The sequence below is a fragment of the Pan troglodytes genome, chromosome 6 (assembly GCF_028858775.2).
Source record: "Pan troglodytes isolate AG18354 chromosome 6, NHGRI_mPanTro3-v2.0_pri, whole genome shotgun sequence".
In the NCBI taxonomy this organism is placed as follows: Eukaryota; Metazoa; Chordata; class Mammalia; order Primates; family Hominidae; genus Pan; species Pan troglodytes.
The window spans coordinates 148,538,372-148,552,265 of NC_072404.2; the positions used below are offsets into that span (position 1 = coordinate 148,538,372).

Here is a 13,894-nt window from a genome sequence, read left to right on the forward strand (position 1 = left end):
CGAATGGTAATAATCTATGTGATAGTGACGATGACTGTGATGAAAAGAATAAAAAAAAACAGGGTGACTATGCTAGGTGCAGTGCCTCACACCTGTAACCCCAGCACTTTGGGAGCCAGAGGTGGTGGGTGACTTGAAGACAGGAGTTCGAGAACAGCCTGGCCAACATGGCAAAACCCTGTCTCTAGTAAAAATACAAAAACTAGCAGGGCATGATGGCATGCACCTGTAGTCCCAGCTACTCAGGAGGCTGAGGCACAAGAATCATTTGAACCCAGGAGGCAGAGGTTGCATTGAGCCGAGATCACGCCACTGCACTCCAGCCTGAGTGACAAAGCAAGACTCCGTCTCAAATATATATATATATAAAATTAAAAATTTTTTAAAGGGCGATTTAGAAAATACATTATTATAATCCTTGAAAGGGCTTCTGGCCCCAAGCAAACCACTCTCCTACTAGAGAGTGGGATTTCTTAATTTGTGCATAGATCTGACTTGGGACAAAGACTATGTGCTCATACCACAGTGTTGATGAAGTTCAAAGTAGCTGAGGCTACTATCACATCATAGTTCTGGTTTTTGGTCTTTGACTACTGGGCTTGTGTTCAGCCTTTGTCTTTTGCCAATCGCAAAATCAGGGATGATTCTCATGTATTCAGGTGGACTTCTGTCTTGGCCCTAGTAGGCAAATGGTGAAAAAGAGCCCTGGGAGAGAAGCCAGAATCTGTGAGTTGAAGAGGGGGAGGCAGGGAGAGCCAGTAAAGAGAAGAGGTGAGATCCAGGCAGTGACAAAGAAAGGCTTTGGCAGGAACTGTGAGTCGGAGGAGATGAAAGTTGGGATAGGGTCACATAGCAAAGGAGATCGCCATCCTTCTGAAGAGCAGGAAAAGACCAGAAGAATCAAAAACCAGGACTTGAACAGGTATTTATACACTCATGTTCACAGCAGGATTACTCACAAAAGCCAAGAGGGGAACACAACCCAAATGCCCATTCACAAAAGATTGAGGTCAATGCTTTTCTCACTCCCAGAGACACTGGACTCCAGGAAAGGTGTTGATTGATGTGGCTGCAGTATTGCCACATCAGCAGATGAATGGATCAGCCGATGAGTGGATCAACAAGATGTCGTAGATACATAATGGAATATTATCCAGCCTTAAAAAGGAGGAAATTCTGACACATGCTACAAAATGAATGAGTCTTGAGGACATTATGCTAAGTGAAACCAGCCAGACACAAAAGGGCAGATACTATGATTCCACTCATATGAGATATCCGGAGTAGTCAAAATCACAGAGACAGAAAGCAGGATGGTGGTTGCCGGGGGCTGGGGGAAGGGGATATGGGGAGTTATTGTTTAATGTCATGATCCCCAACCTTCCTGGCACCGGGGATTGGTTTCATAGAAGATGGCAGGGGTGAGGGGATTGGGGGAGTGGCTTTGGGATGAAACTCTTCCACCTCAGATCATCAGGCATTAGTTAGAGTCTCATAAGGAGCTCACAACATAGATTCCTTGCATGCACAGTTCACAATAGGGTTCACGCTCCTATGAGAATCCGATGCTGCCACTGATCTGACGGGAGGCAGAGCTCAGGCGGTCACGCTTACTGGCCCAGTTCCTAACAGGCCATGGACGAGTCTGTGGCCCAGGGTTTGGGGACCCCTGTTTAATGGGTTACAGAGCTTCAGTTTGTGAAGATGAAAAACTCCTGGACACGGATGGTGGAGGTGATGGTTGCCCAATAATGTGAATGTACTTAATGTCACTAAACTATATATTTTAAAAAATGGTTAAAATGATAAATTTTATACTATGTATATTTTAACACATTAAAAATAATAAAGAAAATCTCACAATAAAAAGAGAGGGTGAATATGAATGACATGACTTAACTATAGCAGTCGCCATTGAATGCACATCTCCTACATAGATTTATGTTTATATATTCAGTTGTGGTGGCTGGGGTGAAGAGGAAACTGGCTAAATGTATAGAATTTCCATTTTTGCCAACTGAACCGACCCATTGGTCAGAAATGGGGCCTATCATTTATTCCAGGGAACTACCACAAAATAACTCCGGCCAGAGTTATTTTAATTGACTGTTGAGTAATGGTGCTCATAAAACTCAATTGGTGGGCAGCCCTGCCTTCCCACCAGTCACACTCCAGAAGGGATCATGGTGGCCAGGGGACACCTGGCTGGAGGGTCATCACCAGGATTCTTGACGACTGGAGCTGGTGCGATTAGATCAGCAGGGAAGTAGGTCAGTGGAGAAGCCACTTACTGGCTTGCAGAGACTTCGGCTGGGGTGCAGAAGAGCAGGCGGTGCTGCCGGCCGTGTATCAGGACACAAGTGCCTTCTTATGCACCAGTAAAAGTTGTGAGTATCACAAAAGTTGCCTAGAAACCAAATCACAAGACTTCCAGTGACTCTGGCAGGCTCCCTAGTGTTGACAAATCAGGGCATCACAGGACTCTAGTTTCCCTACAATTAAGCAGATAATTAAGAAATAAGAACACATTTTTCTGATATAAATTGATAGGTTCTAGTTGGTTATGTTAGCATCAGAAATAAATTGAGCAGTAATCTGCAAAGGATGTTATTGCATTATAAAAATAAAGATCTGTCTCCACAACCAATCAATTCAGCAGATATATACCAACAATCAAATTGTTAAAAATGACTTCTATAAATTACCCAGGGTTCTGTCTAATGGTGCCAGAAGCAGCTGTGATACAATTTAGGGCTGATATAACCATATATCGAGAGTGCTTTTTCATTCTGATACTTTCCGTTCCCTTCAAAGCAGTTGTAGTAGAGCCCACAGCTTTGTTTAGTGCACTCATGTGAAAACAAAGTGTATTTCACTCCATGGGTTAGCAAAGTCATTTTGGCAGGAATATATGCATTTAATATGGGAAGAATAATTCAATTTTCTTTCTATTATTTCAGCTACAAGGTTGCAATATACTTAATTCTTCATTAAGCCCTCTGGCTTGCAAGGAAGTTGCTGTTCTTTATGAGCTGCCGTACTTCTTTCAAATGAAGGTGGAAAAGACCCACCAAGGGAGAGTTATAATCATGTATTTTTCAGTCTTGTCTAACAGCCATTTCAATGAAATCAGAACGATTTAGTACCTTTGCTTAATACCTGCAGCATTTGAAAATTCAGTCTGTCCAAACTTGATTGTCTGTTAATGCCTAATCACCAAGCTGCACCAGGATCTGTCGGTGGCCTTTTTTTTTTCCTTTGCATATTCATGTCGGCTGAAAAAGCAGTTAAATGCTGGCTGAACTGAAAGCAATTTTCCCACTTGGGAGCCCTGACACAACAGGAATCCATCTTTCATATAACAGTTCCAAACGTAGTTCTTCCACAGAGGTTTTGTCTAGTAAGCTTAGATGGTGCCCTAGCTGAGACATGGTTTACTCACCAGACGCAATTAACAATGACAGCAAAAACACATGCAGTAGCCACTGGACTCCCACTGGGTATTAAGTTCTTTCCTCGGAATATGAGACACCAGGAGACACATCAAGACAAATAAACATGGTCCCTGCCCTCAAATAACTTACAATATAGTAAGAAAGTGGCAAAAATTTGAATGGTTTGAGAATAACTAAGTGGATACAAATTAAAGTCAGTCTCGGGAATAGATCTGTTTTTGGAGAAAAGTTTCATATTTCTCCGCTAGATAGAGGTGGACAGGCTTGGCACAGGACATTGTGGAAGGTACAGAAGGATCTAACAACCTGGTTGAAGAAAAAATTTCAAATAATGGCTGATAGCATAAGGTGAGAGAAAGAAAGAAACTTAGGGGCAGGGGAAGGAGAGCATAGTTTGAGGGGTGCTGGAGTCAGGGACAGGTTTAGAGAGGCATGAGTGGGACATACTAAATTTAACATAGAAATGGTGCTCAACAGTCAATTAAAATCTGAGTCTGGAACTCCGGAGAAAAGTCAAGAATAAAGATACAGATGTAAGCCAGGCATGGTGGCTCACGCCTGTAATCCCAGCACTTTGGGAGGTTGAGGTGGGTGGATCACCTGAGCTCAGGAGTTTGAGACCAGCCTGGCCAGTATGGTGAAACCCAGTCTCTACTGAAAATACAAAAAATTAGCCGGGCAAGATGGTGGGCGCCTGTAATCCCAGCTACTCAGGAGGCTGAGGCAGGAGAATCACTTGAACCCAGGAGGCGGAGGTTGCAGTGAGACGAGATTGCTCCACTGCACTCCAGCCTGAGTGACAGAGTGAGACTCCATCTCAAAAAAAAAAAAAAAAAAAAAAAGATAGAGATGTAGAGGTTTTGCTTTCTTTGGAGGACTGGTCAGATATGTTGTAGAATGTCCTGTTTTTTAATACCTGTTTTAATACCTGGAGCACTTGAAAATTCAGTCCGTCCAAACTGTGATTGTCCATTAATGCCTATTCACCAAGCCACGCTAGGATCTGTCGGTGGCCTTTTTTTTCCTTTGCATATTCATGTCAGCTGAAAAGGCAGTTAAATGCTGGCTGAACTGGAAGCAATTTTCCCACTTGGGAGCCCTGGCACAACAGGAATCCATCTTCAATATAACAATTCCAAACTTAGTTCCTCTACAACAGATCTGTTATAGAAGAATCCTGGTTTTTTTTTTATTGATGTTTAATAGTTGTACATATTTATGAGATACATGTGTTTTTTTGGTACATGTATACAATGTATACATTACAACAGGATAATTGGGATATCTATCACTAGAAGTCCTATTTTTGACTCTCAAAAATAGTTAATTTCTTCCCTGATAGATACTTATTCTGAAATTCTCAATGGACACTCCCCGTCCTTCAGTCTAATGTTTCGAAAGAAACATTTTGATAACTCCTAATTGGTCCTTGTACTAGAGATTTTCTGGTTGCACCTGCAGATCCTCTCTCCATTCTTCTCCTTCCTGTTTTTGCCCTGGGAGGCTGAGCTCTGTGAATGGCATCACCTTGCCCACTGGCTGCTAAATCGTTTGGCCAACGGAAGACACAAATGAGAGATAACAGCCCGGAAGGGAGTGAGGTCAAGGTGCACATTTATCGTGAATCCCTCTTCGCCTGGTCATGATGAATTGGCTGCTTCTCTGTACAGCCACTTGCTTTAGGTTGCAGTCAACACTCTCCCTACTTTCCAGTCTGGCCTAGAGGTAGTGACAGCTCCTGCTGTTGTTAGCCTGTGGGAACTGACAGTATCCCTTGTGAGTTTCCCTAAAGGCTGCCTATTCTTTTTAAACAGTGCTTTTGGTAAGCTTCATTAGCTTAACTTAACGAAACTCTTCTCAATTACCTAGTTTGAATCCAGTATGTCTTTTCTGACATGACTCTGAAAGAGTCTTCTGCAAATACTGATTGATTGATTGATTGACGATATTATCCGATCTTTGTTCTAATATATCTTCCTTTAAAAAGTTCTACAACATAGTAATCACACTTGGGCTGATCTGTTTTCATGAAAGAAAGCACTTAAGATAGTGTTCTCTAATTTAAATATTAATAGGAAAATGATTAAATAAATTATGATCCATCTCTCTATATGATACTGAAATTTTTTTTTTTGAAAATTTGTCATTTTCTTAATCACTGGAGGGGAGAGAAAGAAAGCAAGCAGAGGTGGGGATATGGTTACACTAGTTAAGAGCTGAATACAAAGACAGTGAGTCTTTCATAGTCTCAACAACTCCACAATGAATAACTGTGGATTATCTCATTTATAATTCACATTGGATAAAAAAATTGATTCCCTTCTGTGTATATCAATTTAATTCAAACCTTATCTTCAGAATACAAAGATGAATACTACAAGATAAACTAACTGCAATAGGTATTTTCTAAGTAGAAGAGCAAACACCAAAGGGAATCCCTCTTTCCAATGTCTTCTGATATGGCAAGATTTTGCCAGAATGGAAGTCTAACATTTAAATAAGCATTCTCTTGGCCAAGTAAGAAACTACAGTTGTTGTGGGTATTACCCTACAATTACCATATGTATTACATATTAAATTAAACTCAGCATTAAATATGCTTGTATAATTATGTTGTTAATGATGATAGCAGTGATGATGCTGGTGGAAAAAGCCTGTCTTTCGTCCATGAAAAGTAAGGGAGAAAAATGTAACAAGCAGAAAGCAAACACAGAGTTGGGCAATTTTTGACTAGGAAAGAGAATTTTAAGCATAGAAATATAAAAAGAAAAGTACTCCCTTATTTCCCTTACGTGGAAATAATATGAAACACTTATTAGATACACTGGACAACAAGAGAACTAAGTACTCCAACTCTACTGCAGCATTACAGAAAAAATCATCCCTTCACCACAGTGTAAGATTTAAGGGCAACCTGCCCAAGGATGCATGTTATATCAAACACAGCAAGATTGCTGCTGCCCTGCCAAGTACTTCCAATCCCTACCTAGGTCCTACTGAAATATGGGTGGTCCCAGTTAGTTTTATTGAAATAAATCTTTAAAGAAAAAGATAAAGCATTCAAAAAGACAAGTCAAAATGCATCAGGAACCACATATCCAACACAAACTTTATCCTCAAATGAGTTATGTTTGCCTCGCACTAATAACTTTTATTTCACTCAAATTAGAGCAGTAATCTTCCATACGTAAGTATATTCCCTGCCCAATAATTCAAAGAAAAAAAATCCAAAATGATTAGTAAGGAAAAATATAAGAATTAACAGACCCTTTAAATTTGTTTTAAATATTTTGAAGATTTAAAAAGTGTTTAAAGTTTGTAATTCCTAGTAGGAAAACATTATCTGAATGAATACTGTAATGGCAAGCCACTATAAAATGCTTCAGCTGCATTTGGGGGAGAGGGGTAGGGATTATCTTCAAAGCACCCCAGCTCTCTTGATGAGAAGGTCGGAGGTACACTGGTTTGTATTATTGCGACATCCATAAGGTGATCTAGGTTGCTTTTCCTTCAGCAAGGGCTTTATTTATCAGAAGGGCATTACGCTTGACCTCCAAATTTGGCTGACAATTTACTGATAAGATTCATAACCTTTGGGTTGCTCTAGTATTTTGACATATTTGCTGGGTTCTGAGCCACATCCTGGAAGGCCACCATAACTTCTGGATCCTGCATGGCTACAAGAACCTCTGGATCACTAAGAATTTCATTGAGTCCAGGCATTCCGGCCATTCCAGGCATGCTCCATTCCAGGCATGCCCCCTCCCATTCCAGGCATTCCTCTGGGAAAATTACCCGGCACTCCCCCAGGAAAGCCACCTGGAAAAGAGCCATACTGAGCTCCTGACTGTCGTCTGTCTTCTTCCTCCCTCTGGGCTCTCTCATGCTCTTCTCGAGCCTTCTTAACTCGTTCTATTCTTTCTTTGATCTCTCACTCTTCACATTTTTGCTCATACTTTCTCCGATGTTCTGCGATTTTCTGTGCCCTATGTTGAACTTCTTTCAGCATTGCACTAGCATCTTCATCATAATCCAATTTAGAGGCAAGGGCAAGATCATGGGCTGCTTCTTCCCAGTGGCCTAGAAGTCTGTGTGCTTTCCCCTGCCACTTGTGAGGCTGAGCTGAATCAGGATTTATTTCAATGGCTCTGTCACAGTCTCGGATGGCAGCATTTGACTTCTGTAATTTGACGAAGACACTGGCCCTCTTGGCATACAAAATGGCCAAGCGAGGATTCAGCTTGATGGCATCTGTGAATAAGTCAATGGCTTTCTGGAGTTCACCATCATTTAGGTCTCCAATAGCAGCCACTTTTTATCATTTGCCTGATCCATCATCTCCTCCGTTATCTCCGCATTTTCATCTCCCATTTCTTGAGGAGCATCAGTGTCTGGTTCAATCACACCTTCTTTATCAATTTCTAGATCACTTTCCTCACTTGATGTTTCGTATGCCTTTAAGTCTTCCTCCACCTTCTTACTATCAGGTTTTTCTTCTTTGGTATTTTCTTCTGATTTAGCTTTCTGAGTAGCAAGTGGTACTTTACCTCCCATGCTCTCCACCCACTCCCTCAGAAGCGCATTTCCTCGGTGTGCAGAACGCTCAGATCCTGCTTACACATCTTCACAAAGGCCTGAAGCTCGTTCATTTTGCGGGGGTCCATGGTAGGGAGGTGGTGGGCGAAGCTGGGGGGCTGCGGCCCAGTTCCAGGCCCAGGCGCTGGCTCGGCGTGACTGCGCAGAAGGGGCTGAAATTTTTTTTTAAATGAGACAATTGGCCAGGCACGGGGGCTCATGCCTGTAATCCCAGCACTTTGGGAGGCCGAGGTGGGTAGATCACCTGAGGTCAGGAGTTCGAGACCAGCCTGGCCAACATGGTGAAACCCCATCTCTACTAAAAATACAAAAAAGCAGCTGGGTGTGGTGGCAGGCCCCTGTAATCTCAGCTACTCAGGAGGCTGAGGCAGGGGAATCTCTTGAACCCGGGAGGTGGAGGTTGCAGTGAGCTGAGATCACGCCACTGCACTCCAGCCTGGGCAACAAGAGCTAAACTCTATCTCAAAAAAAAAAAAAGAGAGAGAGAGAGACAATCTTACAGGTATGGACATAGAAATATCTTTAAGACATATTAAGTGAAAAAAAAAGTGACAGAAGAATAGGCTCAGTATAACCCCATTTATGAAAACAACATTAAACAAAATAAAACTACACATTTTATATAAACTCTTATGAACACATAGGCCCTTCAGACTCTAGTCCTACACTTTTCCCTTGCCTCACCCCCTCCGATATTCCTGCCTGGACGTTGCACTTCAGGTCAGCAACTACATTATGCACTTGCTGAATTAGAGTAGGCGCTCAATGCTTGTGGGATAAATGAATGAATTACAATTTTCAAACATGTCCTTTACTTTCAAGACTCCCTCTTAGTGTTTGTCCCTACTGTTCCATCAGCTTAAAATGCTGTTAACCCTTCCCTCAGCAATTGTGATTTAGTTAGTAGTCCTCTAGCATCCACTAAATTCCACTTTATTTGGAAAGCCTTCCCAAACCCCTTAAACTAGAATTTTCTGGCCCTCCTCTGCTTTTCTAGAGCAATTTACAACTTCACCTGAGCACTCAGAACACCTTGCTTTGCAATCAAATCCAGTTTCCCCTATAAGATTCTAAGATCCTGGGGGAGCTTTGGCAATTTTGTATTCCCAATACTCAGCATAATATCTCACACATAGTAGTCACTTGGTGTGTTACCTTTAATTAAATCTAATTGACTGTTAGGGTCCCAGGGGCCAGGTACACCAGACCAGGTAGAGTAGAATAGGTACAATGCCTATTGTACGTTATTAATTGAATGTCTCCAAACAAAGTAAATTGATTAATTTAATCATGAAATTGAGTGCCATCCTACTTTAAATAATTTACTCTAAAACTTCAGGCAATTTAAGTCTAAGACGGAAAGCAGGTGGAGAGTGTAAGAGCCTATATAAGACAAATTTTTCTTTGTTGAATATCAAAGGGCCTCAAGGAATGATCTGGCCTGCCAATGCAGGAATGGGCAACAGAGAAGTACATAGTTGAACAATCTTCTCTCTCTTCTCTCCCGAGGAACAAGCATATTTTCCCGTCAACTTTAGTAGCAGTTGCCCCCTGTGGATTTCCCAATGAATCAGAAGCTGCCTCCGCACAGACTCCTAATCCACAACTTGTATTTCTCAAATCTAATTTATTAAAAACTCATTTATTTTCAACAACACCAGATTTCTGATTAACTCCCAGCACCATGGGTTATTTAATGCAGTGGGTTTCATTGTCATTTCTGATTTCCCTAAGTGCTTGATTGATAGAAGCTATCATGGGCTTAGTCTGTCAGTGTATTGTTCCTTTGTCAAGTGACAACAAAAAACTTTATTAATGAAATTGCTGGTGTCTCCTAAATAAGCTAGAAACCCAGTATGGCATTGGAGACCCACAGGTGTTAGCTTTCACTAGGGCAACTAAAAATCATGCCTGGAAGCTTCACTGAGATACAAGGCAGATATCCCTACCTATGCTCCACCTGGAAAAGTCTGGCAGAGTCCAGAGTTGTGTTTTCTCATTTGGTGTCAAGGAAGAAAGAGGTGTATTTTCATTTTGCCTTTTGATAAGGGTGATGAAATGCACTGAAGTAGGTTCAGAATGATAAATCAACTTTAAATGCGAACAGCCTTATCTTTTGTTTGTTTTTATAATTTTTCAGACCCATTTAAATCTTTGAGGAGAGTAACCCTTAGAATACAAGATAGAGTTGTTAAGCCTCTAAAATAAAATATGATGGGGAGCGGTGGCTCATGCCTGCAATCCCAGCACTTTGGGAGGCTGAGATGGGAGGATCTCTTGAGCCCAAGAGTTCGGGACCAACCTGGGCAATATAATGAGACTTCATCTCTAAAACAATAATAATAAAATAAAATAAAATAAAACAAAAGCAAGAGCTGTTGCCATGCTGTTTGTGTAGCTAATCCCTTAACCTGTCTTCTGGACTGAGATTGCTTCCTCAACCCAACCATAGCCTTGAGCTACCCACAGATGTGAATTAGGTGGAAAAACTGCCGCAAAAATGTCAGTAAAGGGGAAAGAAGCAGGGGCAGGTCTCCCATATATTAGCAAAATGTCTTCACAATTTAGTGTTCTCAGTTTGCTGAAATATAGCAGATTTCCCTTATAAACCTTCCACTGGTGTCTTTGGTGCTTTATCTTCCTAGCTAGACAAGGACCCTGGATGGAGGAGAATTGGTCATTCAGTGGAAAGTCCAATCGCCTCTCATTTCTCAAACATGAGAACAGATAACTTCCTAATCAGTTCTTCCCTTCTGAATATCTCCTTCCACAACCCTCTGTGACTGTAGCCCGGAGATCTGGATTAATTTTTCCCTTTAGCGTTGCGTCTGACAGCTGAGATGTTGTGATGTTTATGAACTGTTCAGTCAAAGAGATTATATAGCACCTTGAACAGCTTAGAGGACACATACTGTGTAAATCTAAGCACTAAGAAGTCAGGAACCTGAGAAGAAAGCATAATTCAGGATAAGTCTCCCAATACCTTCCCATCACCTCTACTTGTCTCCCTGGGTGAAAACTCTAAGAGGGCAAACTAGAGAATAAGGCACAGAATCCAAAGTTCTTGAGATTTCACTTCCCTGGGCCCTTTTGTTGAATATGAACAAGCCCACTCATGGGCAATCTGTTACATATAAATACTACTATTCTGACACTGTAAGAAAGGTGAGCCCTTTGAGATATTTCCCAAGAGGTATCTATAGTAATTTATCTACTAACATTTGTATGCAAAGACGTGTATTTACTGAACGACTACATTTAGGATTAATGGGATCTTAGCACCGTTTACAAAAGCTGTACTTAAAATTATGCTACCCCCATTTTTCCCTAAGACTGATGAAATTTAAAAGCTAATAATTAAGATGGTTAAGACATGGGGAGTGCATGCTTTTTTACATTGTTATACATAAGTTGGTGCAAACTCTATGGAGGGCAGTATGAGAACATTTGTCAAAATTAAGATGTGCAAGCTGGGCACAGTGGCTCACGCCTGTAATCCTAGCACTTTGGGAAGCCAAGCTGGGGGGATCACCTGAGGTCAGGAATTCAAGACCAGCCTGGCTAACATAGTGAAATCCTGTCTCTACTAAAAATATAAAAATCAGCCAGATTTTGTGGTGGGTGCCTGTAATCCTAGCTGCTTAGAAGGCTGAGGTAGGATAATCGCTTGAATCTGGGAGGCAGAGGTTGCAGTAAGCAAAGATCGTGCCGCTGCACTCCAGCCTGGGTGACAGAGTGAGACTCCATCTCTAAAATAAAATAAAATAAAATAAAATAAAATAAAATAAAATAAAATAAAATAAAATGTGCAATCAGAGATTTTTTCCATTTTAAGATGGTAGTGAAAAGATTTTTTTCTGCCCCTGCTCCTTTTAGGAAATTACCCCAAACCAACAAGGGTGATGAGAGAAAACCTGCAAATTTCATAATCCATGAAATTAGGAAATATTTATATGAAAATAAATAAAAGAGTTTAAAAAATGATGTAGCAGAGTGGAGGTAGCCTGTATTGTTAATTAGTGACAGGATTTTTCTTTTTCTTTTTTTTTGAGACAGAGTCTCATTCTGTCACCCAGGCTGGATTGCAGTGGCGCAATCACAGCTCACTGCAGCCTTGACCTCCCAGGCTCAGGTGATCCTCCCACTTCTGTCTCCCAGGAGGCTGGGACTACAGGCACATGCCACCATGCCTGGCTAATTTTTGTATTTTTTTGTAGAGACAGGGTTACACCGAGTTGCCCAGGCTGGGCTTAGACTCCTGGGCTCAAGTGATCCACCTGCATCAGCCTCCCAAAGTACTGGAATTATAAGCATGAGCTACTGCATCCAACCAATGACAGGATTTGGGGTTTTTTTTTGAGACGGAATCTTGCTCTTTTCCCCAGGCTGGAATGCAGTAGCACAATTTCGGCTCACTGGCACCTCTACCTCCCAGATTCAAGCAATTCTTCTACCTCAGCCTCCCAAGTAGCTGGGATTACAGGTGCATGCCACCATGCCCGGCTGATTTTTGTATTTTTAGAAGAGACAGGGTTTTACCATGTTGCCCAGGCTAGTCTGGAACTCCTGAACTCAGGTGATCTGCCTGGCTCAGCCTCCCAAAGTGCTGGGATTACAGGCATAAGCCACTGTGCCCGGCCAATGACAGGATTTTTAAGACACTAAATGCTACAGGAAGTGAGGGTTAAGAAAAGGGCTAAAAGTTGAGAGATTTATTAGAAGTCTATATGAGGAGCAGAGAATACCCCACCCTCTCCTGAGCGGCCAGGTGACTACCCCTCACATAATCCATACCAAGAAGAATTAAACCAGTGTAGCTCCAGACTCGGGAACCCCAGCCCAGTGAAAGGTAGTTAATAGGCACAAGGCTAAAAAAGATCAAGTGTAAAGTGAATAGTGAGACCCTCCCTGCATGCTCAGCTTCCAGAACACTGGGAACCAGCCTTATTGCCATGGCCGCCTCCTTTTCCCACCACCCTCTACCCAAAGAGAGCAAATTGTAGAATTCTTCTCCAGAATAACTGAATATCCAAGAGAAATACCTAGAGATACAGATAGTTGTGAACTCTACCAATAAAAATCAAGCAGCCTGCTACTCCACTCATCTACAATGAAACCAACAAGCTCAACCGTACAAATGGAATTTTCAATCAGCTCTTTGATGGCTCCTTTTTAAATATGAACTGACAACCAGGGATCACTTGACATTTAAGAAAAATTTTCCAATATAAAAGACTCTAAAACACACACAAATGTGTGCATATGTATGCACACACAGAAAAAAAGGAACTAGGAAGAAACAAAGACAAGGTAGATAGCAAAAAAATATTTTCAAAAATTAAATCTAATTGATATTCTTAGAAATAATGAAAATATTAGCTCAATAGGAAAAGATCGGGAACTATATAAAGAATAATAAGAGAAATGGAGCTCTTAAAAATTACAGATATGGGTGCGGTGGCTCACAACTGTAATCCCAACACTTTGGGAGGTTGAGGCAGGAGGATTGCTGGAGCCCAGGAGTTCAAGACCAGCCTGGGCAACATAGGGAGACCTTATCTCTACAAAAATTTTTTAAAAGTTAGCTGGGTATGGTGGTGCATGTCTCTGGTTCCAGGTTCTTGGGAGGCTGAGGCAGGAGGATTGCTTGAGCCCAGGAGGTCAAGACTGCAGTGATCTGTGATTGTACCACTGCACTCCAGCCTGGGCAGTAGAACGAGACCCTGTCTCAAAAATTTTTTTTAAATATTAAAACAAAAACTTTTAAATGTTTTTTCAATGAAGGGGTAGAAGAAAGAGTTTAAGAAATCTCCCACACTGGCTGGGTCCAAGATCCTGTAATA

At 41.5% G+C, this 13,894-nt stretch overlaps 1 pseudogene; it reads right to left on the minus strand.

Annotated features, from left to right (window-relative positions):
- Nucleotides 1–6,980: 6,980 nt before the first annotated feature.
- On the minus strand, nt 6,981–8,134 carry LOC100613150 (hsc70-interacting protein-like; annotated as a pseudogene).
- Between the last annotated feature and the right edge of the window lie 5,760 nt (nt 8,135–13,894).